A 10,687-nucleotide genomic window follows, 5' to 3' on the forward strand; every position below is an offset into this window, starting at 1 on the left:
TTTTCATGGAATTAGCTTCCAATTTTTTGTATGGTTTTGTATAGATACTATTACTATTCCTAATTCAATTCTAATTATCATTTTGAATTAATTTAATTTTTTTTTTAAATTTAATTCAAGATATTAGTGTAATTTGAATTTGAATAGAATTAGTATTTATCTTTTTGCTTAAAAATCTATCTTATTTTTAAATTTGATTATATTTTTTTTTACATTTAAGCTGAGATATTTTAAGATATTTATAATATCTTTTAAGATATTTAAAAATATCTTATCTTTTAAGATATTTATAATATCTTTTAAGATATTTTAAAAATATCTTATCTTTTAAGATTTTTTAATTAAATTTTTTAGATATTTTGACCATATTTAAATTTAAAATAAGATATTTATAATCATGTAATTTTAAATAGATATAAGATATTTTGCTTATTTTTTAAATTTTGTTATTTTATTTATTTAAATTACATTTAAAATTTGAAAAATATATTTATTTATCTTTTCTAATTTTTTATTTAATTTTTATTTATAAAATAATATTTAAAATTTAAAAGTAGTTAGCAAATTTTTGAAATGATATTTAGGTTGGTTGAAACCTAATTTTTCAAAAATTGTAGGTTTAATTTTAAATTAAATTTTTTTTTAAATTTCGAATTTTTCAAATTTTTTTTTAAATTTTTCGAAATTTTTTTTTATTATTTAATTTAATATTTTCGAAATTAAATATTTAATTTAAAATTAAATAAATCCTACATCCAACTATCCAGCTAACCCTGTTGCAGGAGTATGTGTTTTAGCTTGTTTGTAAGTTTTTTAAAACCTATTATTACTTGATTGCAAATAGCCATGGTTACCTTTTGCCAGATCTAATGATCTGATGGCTCCCTTAGTCAAGATAATAATTTGTAACAGGTATATTTACAATCTTCTTTCATCTGTGTATGACCTAGCAACATGATAGGACCCATCCAAAGTGTGCCTGTGTGAGCCTATATGTTTAATTTTATTATAGATGCATATAGGTTAATGTTGCTAAAATAAATTATCATAGTTCTTGATAGAATTTATTTAGGCTTATTTAGTTATTGGGCTTATTCAATTAATAACAGTTGTTCTTATTAAGGTTAAATTCCTCTCTTTTGGGCCTTGTGTGAGAGTTGGGAGCCATAGAAGTGGGTACGACATACTGAACCCAACACCCCCTCACACAAACCACCCCAATTGTGAAGGCCCATTTGCCTGATTTGAACAACTGTACTAGGTTAATTACACTAGTTTAACCTAATAAAATTGATTAGCAACATAATTAATTTCATTTATTTTGAAATTAATTTAAGAAAAATATAGTTTAAAGAATTTTTTATTCTAAGCTAAACTATATGTATTTTCTTGTATTTAATTAAATGTAGAATTATAACCATCTAGATTCTTTCTGGAGCTTAATTTAAATTTTTCATTAAATATTCTTATTTAAGTTGATATTTAGTTATCTTCAACTAACCAACTTAAATCTGAATATCTTTTGGATTTAAAATTTCAAAATTAAGTTGAGGAATTTTAGGAATTGGTTATTAAGATTCTTTAGATATTTTTTAAGTTAATATCTTTTCGAATATTAACTTAAAATGGAATATTTTCAAATTAAGTGGTTACAACTTAATTTTTGATATTTAATTAAATTTAAATTTGAAAAATATTTAAGTTCTAGATTTTTTTCTAATACAACTTAAATTAGATATTTTTTTCAAATTTTGTGGAAAAGATACTTAGTCAAATAAGATATTTTCTAGATAGTTATTTCTAGACTACTTATTATTTCTAATATTAAATAGGAAAATATTATACATTGTGAAATTAATTATTTAAATAATTAATTTTGGTACAATTTATTTTAAGTATATTTTTCCTAGTATTAAACTAGAAATTAATAATTAAGCCTTCTCTACACTTAATTATTTATTTCTTGAATTTAATACATTTAATTAATTTGAAAATTAAATATCTAAGTTGATTTTTATCATCATACTTAAATATTTCTTTTTCATGACATTTAATTAAATAGAAAATTATTTTTAGTTGAAATTTAATTTTTCAACTAAATTTAAATAATTTTCAAAATATATTTTTTCTTTATTTTATTAATCAATTTTCGAAATTGCATTTCTTAAATGCTAGAATTTCGAATTTTATCTTGAAAAATAGATTAAGTTGTAAATTAATTATTTTAATTAATTCTTGGATCAACTTAAATCAATGATTTTTTCATTTATTGATTAATTTAAAATAAATTGAATTAAAATATATTATTAGAAATTGAATTAATTAGTCAAAGGAAAATCTAGATAGGTGATATTTTTGCTTGAAGTATTTTTCTAGTGTATTTAATTAAATAGAAAATTAATATTTAAGATTGATTTTCATCATCATACTTAAATATTTGTAATTTTTCTTATATATTTAATTAAATAGGAAAATTATATTTTTTTGTTGTAAATTAATTTTATTAATTAATTTTGGGCCAACATTAAATTAGAATAATTTTTCCAGGATTTATTTTAATATGCAGTTTTCGAAAATTGTATTCTTATATACTTTAATTTTTCGAAATGCAATATATATTTATAGAAAATTAAATTTGAGTTGTAAATTAATTTAAATTAATTTTGTAACAACTTAAATATTTTTTCTAAATATTTATTGGATATTATTACTAAGATGGAAATAATTCATGTTATTTTCATATCCATCTAAGTAAAATTTATAAATATTAAATTAAAATTTATATTTAGAATTTTTCATTCTAAATTGGAAATTTTAATTAAATAAATATATATTTAAAATAAATAGAATAAATAAAGAGAATCAAAGAAAATACAACTCACTTTAAATAATGAGCTTGATTATTATTGAGATATTCGATCTCCATTGTTGGTCTTACAAAAGTTAAATGTTTTCAATATAACCTCGAGACGCTAGACTTCGTCCCCCTATGGATGGTTATTCGTTGAACGCATTTAACACCGTAAGATTTCATTTGATAAGTGTTTTGTAAGTTTTCGTCTCTATTAGACTCTCCCCTACGGTGACTACTTAGAGATAAACTTATGAAACATGAAACAATGGTGGAAGCTCATAAAATGAGAATAACCTTGACTCTCGCCTACCGGGACAACGTTGGATTCTTATTTTGACCGAATAAAAGGTTGCTAGAATGTTTAACATTTTAGATGAGCTGACAACTCTATTCAATAAATGATGCTTTGACTCTCGCCTACCGGGACACTGTATCAGTTTGTTGAAAACCTTGGAAATTATTTAGGATTGTATGTTTTAGTATTTTCACTAGTCATTCCTACTTGCTATATGCTTATAATTTCTGAATTGTGTATGAATTTATATTGAACCATGTTATTTTCTGTTATTAAGTTGTAGTTTAATTTCGAATCTTCATTGTTGGTCTAACATGTTTGTTTTTCTAATGAGATAAATCCCTAATGGATTTTCACCATTAGAAATACATAATAGTGTAAGATCTCGAAAGATAAGTATTGTATATGCGACATCTAACTGTTCATCAATTGATGACACCTTAGACTAGTATTTTTACAATATGAAACAAGAAGATTACATAAATAAGATTACTTTGTCTTTCGCTAATCGAAGCATCGTTGGATTCTTATTTTAAACGAAATTATCCTAATTCCTCTTAGCTTATTCATTTCGAATTAGCTCAATAATATATCATTGGATGAATGGTCTATAAATCATTTCATGTCATTCTATATTTTCTCTTAAGAAATTAAATGACGCATATGATTATAATCCCGAAATTCTATTCCCAATTGATATAAATCCTCAATCTTAGAAATCTCCTACTTGTATGGGCAAATCTGACTTAGAGATTAAATAGTAGTGGTGGTCCAAGAAAGAATTACTCATTATATTTGGTTGAATTTAAGTCTTTGACTTTAATTTTAGAATCCAAACAGAAATTTTCTTATATTTCTAATTTCAGATACAATACAGTTACACTTTCTCAAGTGTTTAATATCCATCTTCTATTAATGGATTCAAACTGTATGGAATATGAGTTAGGTATTCTGTGACCAGGATCCACTTGCACTATTCTAAGAATTCTTTTATAAACCTAAGTCATCAAAAGACACTACCACATTTTTTTTTAATCTATGGCATTTGTATCTTGTTCATAGTGGATTTGACAAGATCAATCTCTGCAAAGAGTTATATGCCTATATCCACTGAAAGTAGTTCATCTCATTCGCAGATGGATGTACATTCAGGGGTGGATATGAGTTTTTCGTTGTATTCTTAAAACGATAACTCTAGATTATACCTTATGCAAAGAAATTTGAAATGTTTGAAAAATTTCATTAATTTCTAGCAATGGTTAAAACCATTAAGGTAAGTGGTTAAAGATCTTGCGAACTGATAGGGGTGGAGAAATAGTTAGTAGATATGCAGTTCAAAGATCATTAAATTGATTTTTGAATTATATCCAAACTTACCTCCCGTAAATTTCGAGTTGCATGTTGATGATTAGTTACTAGTCGTTGCCTAATTCCTTCTATGGTAATACAATTTCAGAATGATGTAATGGTTGTATACTTAATGTAAATCATTACTAGATTCATGGATGACCTAATCAAAATCTTAAGAAAAGCTAGAACTATTAACCATGGTTTCTTAGCTATTCTAAGTGATTAGGGGTGGACCATCCCATAGTCAATAGATAAGAAAGTGTTTGTTCAAACAAATACTACTTTTCTAATATAATGACTAAGTCTGAAAACAAGTAGCAAATAAAGGAGATATTTAACTCTTGATTCCAAAAGTGTTCTATCATCTTATATAATATATGATGATCCCACTGCCTCTGTTGTCTTGTCACAACCAAAGAGGTTAATACCATTTAGTTTTCTTCGACATAATTCACGGTACCTCGTCGTAGTGGGAGAGTTTCTAGGAACTCACCTTCTTATGACTTGGGAGATACTAGTGAATAAAATCCATTGTGAGTTTAAACAAGTAATGGATTGTCAAGATAAGAAACTAAGAAGAAAGCCAATAGAACTATGGTTTAATCCATTCACATGGAGTAACCTTAAGTTTTCTATTACAAGGACATAAAAGGAAATTTACGTTTATAAGTCCATTCAATGGACTTAACAAAACTTCCTGTTCCTAGTATTATAGGTTTGAGTTTATCTAAATCTATGGCTTGTGGTATACCACAGTAATTACTTACTCTAATGCAAGCAACTTACTTTAGTAAGATCTTTGAAGCATTTTCTTTCTAATGGCAATCTATAGAAGCTTCACAACTTCTTAGGTATAGATTTTATTTATCTAAGGAAAAGTCTTAACTATTCCAGAAAAGATAAAGCCATGAAAGAATTTCTTACATCAACAGTGAGAGGTCTTAGATATGCTTTTGTATGCCTTAGACCAGACACCTGCTGTTGAGTGGGAGTAATGAGTAGGTATCAGATTAATCCAGGAGAAGAACATTGGAAGACAATCAAGTAAATTTTAAGATTAAGAAGATGAACTATATGTTAGTCTATAAGAATGTGTTTAAAACTCTTAGACTACACCATATCAGATTTCGAAATTTGCCTTTGTGCTAGTAAATCTTTCTGATAAGATGGTGGTTACTCTGGGGGTGGAATAGTGATTTTGGAGAAGTGTAAAAACCTATCTGAAGTCTCTAGGTCTACCAGAGAGGCGAATGTTAAAGCTGCAGGAAAGGTACTTATTCAGTCTAAGGAAAGTTCTATACATCTTTGGCACCATTCCAAATTGCCTTAAACTACTAGTGTTAATTTCCTGATTAACCAAAAGTAGCTGCCAAAGGTATAGAATCCAGTATCCCAAGAGAGTAGACATATAGAGAGGAATTTCACATTATCAATGATTTTGTGATTAAAGGAAGAGTAATGGTGGAGAAAAGGTTGTGTATAATTCAACCTTTCAGATCCTATTACGAGGAGTTTACTACTACTACACTTGATTTGTATATCAAGGTGTTGAGATTATTTGAAATGCACTTTTTGTTTTATATTAGTGCAAGTGGGAGTTTGTTGGGTTTTATGCCCTAAATAAAACTCATTTCAATATAATCAGATTTACTTATTAATATAGATCAGAAATAACATTTAATGTTGCATGGTTCACATGATTTATTTCATGATTATATGTACATAATGTATAAATTCATCTGAAACCCTTTTCACATACTTGATCCTGTTTATTGTGCCGTCAACACATTGGAAAGTAAACATGACTATGTGAATAAAGTTTCCTAGATTTATCAGACACGTAGTTTTGCGATATGATAATCTACAACAAGAGTTTACTTGTATTTGGAGAAATACTATGTTCTTTCCAGAACATTGGTTAAAGTAAAGCTCAGGTTGGATGCATGGAGTATGCATCGGAAGGGACCGATATTGAACTTTGACTTAGATTTAATTAAACTTACCGTAAAATCTATTCAAGTCAATATCGCCTAGTTGATCCTAGATCAAATGATCTTAATCCTATTATGATTAAGCTCAATCTTGAAAGGCTATTCGTGTTCCTTGAATTGTTAGTTAAGCCTACCTTTTGGTCAGGGTGATACGTACTTTTTGGGAACACGGTAGTGCAATTGAGTGGGAGCGCTATCATAAACATGGAATCTATAGCTTCTATCTGGAGAATAGTAAGCAAAGGATGATCTCCTTCGAGCTTGACCAAACGAACATAAATGGTGGAGTACTCATTTCACATAAGCTGAAATATCATTTATACGGGGTCAAGTGTTTTAAGGAATAAATACATTGTAGAGTGTAACGGTAATTTAATCCCTTTACAGTGTAGATCATTCATGTAGAGGATCATTGATCACATTAGGATTATAACAATGGATAACTAAGGATGTGTCTATATGGTGGAACATATAGAGCATTCCATATAACTCAGAGTGCAATTCTAAGTTCTATGCGTGGATTCAACGAAGAATTAATAAAACTGCAAAATTGCAAAAAGTGAGGCCCAAATCCACTTGTATAGGGCCAGCCACTTTTGTAGGAAATTTAAACTGATTTTTTCATTATTTTAATGCCAAATAATTCAAACCTAACCCTAGTGGAATGCTATAAATAGATAGTGAAGGCTTCAGGAAAATTACACTTAAATTTTCTATTTTTCCTTCAGAGAAAAATCTGAGCTTTCTCTCTCCCTATCTTTAGCTGCCACTTCTTCTTTCTCTTCCCTCTTCAATTTCGAAAATCTTAGTGTGAGAGTAGTGCCCACACACAGCAAGTGATACCTCAATCATAGTGAGGAAGATCGTGAAGAAAGATCATCAGCAAAGGAGTTTCAGCATCAAAGATTCAGAGAAAGAGATCCAGGTTCAGATATTGATAATGCTCTGCTACAGAAAGGAATCAAGGGCTAGATATCTGAACGGAAGGAGTCATATTATTCCGCTGCACCCAATGTAAGGTTTCTTAAACTTTATATGTGTTTAATTTATCGTTTTAGAAAGTTCATATTTAGGATGTTAATAAACATACTTGTGAGTAGATCTAAGATCCTGGTAAAATAAATCCAACAGATATTACGATGGATTTTGTGGTCGGGTTACCTAGGACCACGGGTTTATTTGATTCCATCTGGGTAGTGGTGGATCGATTTACGAAATCTGCTCATTTTCTGCCGGTTAGAACAACATTTACAGTGGATCAGTTCGCAGAGTTATATGTCAGAGAGATAGTGAGACTTCACGGGGTACCGAAGTCTATAGTTTCGGACAGGGATCCGAAGTTCACCTCCAAATTTTGGCAAAGTTTGCAACGGGCAATGGGTACAAAGCTGAAATTCAGTACAGCATTCCATCCTCAGACAGATGGTCAGTCCGAAAGGACAATCCAGATATTGGAGGATATGTTGAGAGCCTGTGTTATGGATTTTGAAGGCTCATGGAATAAGTATCTACCGTTGATAGAATTTTCTTACAACAACAGTTATCAGAGTACGATAGGGATGGCTCCCTATGAACTGTTGTACGGTAGGAAATGTAGATCCCCTATCCACTGGGATGAGACAGGGGAGAGGAAATACCTAGGTCCAGAGTCAGTTCAGCGGACTAATGAGGCGATAGAGAAGATAAAAGCTAGAATGCTTGCCTCACGGAAGCGGACGGAAGAGTTACGCATCGAAACGCAGATGTTGAGTTCCAAGTAGGGGAACATGTGTTTTTACGGGTATCTCCGATGAAGGGGATTAAACGTTTCGGGAAAAGAGGCAAGTTATGCCCTAGATTTACAGGACCTTTCGAGATTCTCGAGAAGATAGGTCAAGTGGCATATCGGTTAGCATTGCCTCCAGCCTTATCAGTAGTTCACAACGTATTCCATGTCTCGATGTTGAGAAAATACGTTTCAGACCCCTCTCATATACTCAGTTATGAGAGTCTTCAGCTACAGCCAGACATGACTTATGAAGAACAGCAGTGCAGATCCTGGATAGAAAGGATAAAGTCCTTCGGAATAAGACCATAGCATTGGTCAAGGTTCTCTGGAGAAACAGTAAGGTGGAAGAAGCCACTTGGGAGCTAGAGTCAGATATGAGAGCTCAATATCCAGAGTTATTCAGGTTAGATTTCGGGGACGAAATCCTTTTAAGGGGGGGATAGTTGTAAAGCCCGCTTAGTTAATTTGGAAATTAGCAGTTGTTTATGATTAATTATGAAATTATTTATAGCTATTTAAATAATTTATTATACTGTTATTTATGTTATTCAGTAGCGTGCATATTTTGTAATTCCGGTGCCCGGTATTTTGGAACTCGGCGTTTGGCTCAGTAGAAATCACAACTTAGTATGTTAGTAGTTTGGGGACGGATTTTAGACATTGGGAATGTCGGGAATGGCCGGGAATTTAGAATTTCCCAAAAATACCCCTTTAGTATGATTTATGTGATTTTAGTGTGGAGGGGCAAAATGGTCTTTTTGCCCCAATGACTTTTTGTCTTTTAGTGACTTGTTTATTTGAAAAATAAATGTTATTTGTTTATTTTAGTGGCTGAAATGAAATGGTTTAAGTGGCATTATTCTCTTATTTTTCTCATTTCTACACTTAGCAAAAAATTAGAAAACTTTGAAAAAGAGAACTCTCTCTTTCTTTCCCTTCCATTTTCGGCCAAGCATTGAGCAGCAAGGAGTGGGTTTTCTCCTTTGATTTTGGCTTGTTAATTCATCTTCTCTTAAGGTCATTTGCAAGCTAGGTTAGCTCACCTTCTTCCTTCTTTAATTTCTTGAGATTTTGATGAAAATTGATGAAATGCATGCTTGATTAATTGTTGTTGTTGCTACTGAAATCTGGTTGTTGTTTCTGAGTTTAAGCTTGTTAGATTAGGGTTGTTTAAGTGATTTTGAAAGCATGTTAGATAGGTTGTGCAAAGCTTTAAGTTTCTATGCAAAAGTTATGATTTTTGAAGAAATGTTGTGTAATCTGTTACTATGTTGTTGCTGTTGCTCTTGCTTATTTTCAGAAGCTTATTCATGCTTATTTAAGTAGAATTAACCAGGTTTTATTGCATGTTTGTGGGATTTGCTCAAGTTTGAGTTTAGAACTCAAAGCTTGAGCTTTAATGGCAATTTGTGTATCTGTGATTTCTGGGTTAGTTTGATGCCTTGGATTTGTTCTTTGGGGTATTTAGAGTAGGTCTGGAAGGTTTGGATTAAATTGGGTTTGATTTGGTTGAGTTAGGAATTTTTGAAAAATTCCTGCGAGGAACCGGAATTCCGGTTGTGCAACCGGAATTCCGGATGAGGGTCTAGTAATTCCCAGAACCGGAATTCCGGTTGGGCAACCGGTCTACCGGTTGGGGAATTTTCAGTACCCGTGTTTTTCCTCGTTTTTATGTTTTTAGGGGTATTGCCATGCTTTTTGTCGATAGGGAAACTTTTAGTTCCTAGTTTTAGTCCCCGGGAAGTGATTTAGCGTGTCACTTATAGCGTTGTGATTTTTATGGTTTAGGAGCAAGTAATCCGCCACTCAGCTACAGTTCCAGTCAGGTTGACCGGCACACCTGAATTCGGAATCCAGGTAAGATTAGTATAACAGTATGCATATGTAGATTACATGTTTAGCGTGCATGTAGGAAGCCTGTTAGATTACATTAGTTATGTATATAGGCTTCGAACCATCCAACCCTGTCACGTCGGTACAGGCTGGAGTATGACCAAGCGGAGTATGACCGGCTCGACCGATCAGCCGACATTTGGTTGGTGGTTTTGTGCTATTGACCTATCCCGTCGGTACAGGCTGGAGTATGACCAGCAGCCGGAGTATGACCGGTTCGACCGATCAGGAGGATACTTGTCAATAGTACTGTCCCTGTGAACGTTCAAAACTCAGTACCATATTGGACATGGCAGTAGTGGCTCAGTACCATGTTGGACATGGCAGTAGCGGGACTCAGTATCGTGTTGGACACGGCAGTTAGAATTATGTATGAGTATTATTATGCTTTTCTTACTGAGTCTGTCGACTCACAGTTTACGTTTATGTGTAGGTAAAGGCAAGGCTATAGCTGATGGACCGTGAGCGAGCTTATGAGATTGTACATGTCGGGGTGGTTAGGCCTGGAGCGTACGATCCTCGGGACAGCAAGGCTG

The sequence above is a fragment of the Cannabis sativa genome, chromosome 7, assembly GCF_029168945.1.
Source record: "Cannabis sativa cultivar Pink pepper isolate KNU-18-1 chromosome 7, ASM2916894v1, whole genome shotgun sequence".
Taxonomy (NCBI): Eukaryota; Viridiplantae; Streptophyta; class Magnoliopsida; order Rosales; family Cannabaceae; genus Cannabis; species Cannabis sativa.